Source organism: Struthio camelus, chromosome 7 (genome assembly GCF_040807025.1).
Source record: "Struthio camelus isolate bStrCam1 chromosome 7, bStrCam1.hap1, whole genome shotgun sequence".
NCBI classification, from domain to species: Eukaryota; Metazoa; Chordata; class Aves; order Struthioniformes; family Struthionidae; genus Struthio; species Struthio camelus.
Window position 1 is genome coordinate 43969527 of NC_090948.1, and position 1987 is coordinate 43971513.

Consider the following 1987-nt stretch of genomic DNA (forward strand, 5'->3'; position numbering starts at 1 on the left):
CACCCTGACAGCTGCTGGCGGGCCACCTTAGCAAGGCACCAGCAATCCGAGGGGCTGGGAAGGGCTCCGCCCCCTCTGGAGTTTAATCTGGTGGGAGATGTCAAGGACAACAAGGACAGCTTCTTTAACGAAATCAGTCGCAAAAGGAAGAGTAGGGCAAAAGCGGGCCCGCTGCGGAATGGGGCAGGGGCCCTGCTTGTTCAGGGTACCAGAAAGGCAGAGCTACGGAATGCCTTCCTTGGGGCGTCCTGAGTTTGTTAGGCTCGCGTCCTGCGAGAGTAACTCTCTGAGGCTCTGCCTAGGAGGAAGGCGAGAGATTGCCTCTTTTGTGGGAGACAGGAGTTGGATGCAAAGAGCTTCCCCATGGCTCTGCAGATCCCCCTGCCTTTCCTCCGTTTTGGCAGTGCCACTTCTTGTGCAAAGGTGAAAGCACTGAGTAAATAGGAACGCGCGCCGCCTGAACAGGGGCTTGAACCCTGGACCCTCAGATTAAAAGTCTGATGCTCTCCCAGCTGAGCTACCCAGGCTCCCTGAGGGGAAAAACAGAGCCCAGCTCCAGAGCGCAGCCCTAATTAGCAGACCAAGGGCTTTCTAAGAAGGTCTACGGAGAGAGAGAGAGAGAGAGAGGCAACTCCTGAGATCAGCAATTCATTAACACCTTGCCGGACCGACTGGGTTAACATTGCCCTTTGGCAGTTTTGTTCCGAAGCACCTGCTTGCCGCCAGGCTGGGCGTGAGCCCTGCAGTCTCAGGAGGAGTTTGCTCGCACTCAGCAGTGCACGACAAGAAGTAGGAATGCTGTGGCTCTTTCAAGGCGAAACCCTGGGCTGCTCGGCTGTTAACAAACCACTAATCCCGATGCCAGCCCTGGGGGTGGTGGGGGGGTCTCTTGCCGCTTTCCTCTGCTCCCATACCAGGTCCAGGGAGACCGGGTGCCTCCTGAGCCCCTCCTGGTGCCTGCAGTGATGCTGCTGCGGCCCTGCAGCACCACCATCTGTGCGTGCTGTAGCGCCTTTTCAGTGGGGCAGGCAACACAAGCAGGCCCTCCTTCACACACAGCTCACCCAGGACAGGTAGCTCCCAGGTCTCTCCACAGCCCTGAGCATCTCCACCCTGGGCAGCACCATGGCAGAGACTCAGGCACCTCTGTATCAACTGTCTGCCCTGGGGCAGGGATCACCCCCACCCCCTCCTCCCCCGGCCCAGGGCCTCCTGCTTCGGAGTGGGCAGGCTGGGTCACTGGGCTGGTGCAGGCTTGGGCAGCACACAGCTCTCTCAGGAATAGCACCTCTCCGTTCTGGAGGGGATCTCTCTGAATGCGTTGCACACGGAGGAGTGACTAGGACGACAAATAAAAGTAAACGAAAAATTGCACTCTCTTGAGGATACACAGAGAAGAACGAGCAGCTCAGGAAGACAGAGAAATCCCAAAGCAGCCAATGAGCAGCATTTGGTCGCCCAGGCATGAGGGCAGGTGGCCCAGCTGGGGCCAGGTGCAGGGCAAGGGGCTCCCATTTCCCCAGGCCCCCTCCCGTCCCCAGGGAGCAGTAGCGGCAGGGCTGCGGGCCCTGCCCCTGCTGCCCGCCAACATCGCGCATGCGGGCGCTTTGGCCCCAAATGCACAAACGACACCGCTAACGAAGGAAGCAGGACGAGCAGGAAGCACTCAGGCAAAGGCTCAAGACAAATCAGTAAGGAAGGACACAAGCCGTAAGTCGGGAGAAGAGAGGACCCACGCAGAAGGGAACAAAACACAAGCACGATTCATATCAGACAACTGACCAGTCAGCCCTTGTCAGCAGCGCTCCCCACCTGGTCCTCTTCCCCATGCTCATCTCATCCCACAGTGCTTCCCCGCTCACCCAATAACCCAATAATTTACTTTCCGGGCGAGCAAGTGGAAGATTTGTGCTGAGAGGCCACAAAAGCCACAAGAACTTTGTGTCAGCCAAGGCAACAGCGAGACAGGCGTCACCTGTGCAAGGCG

At 58.3% G+C, this 1987-nt stretch overlaps 1 non-coding gene across 1 annotated transcript; it reads right to left on the minus strand.

Moving 5' to 3' along the window:
* Positions 1 to 454: 454 nt before the first annotated feature.
* On the minus strand, positions 455 to 527 carry TRNAK-UUU (transfer RNA lysine (anticodon UUU)). Its single transcript has one exon. It is a non-coding gene; the product is annotated as a tRNA-Lys (tRNA).
* Between the last annotated feature and the right edge of the window lie 1460 nt (positions 528 to 1987).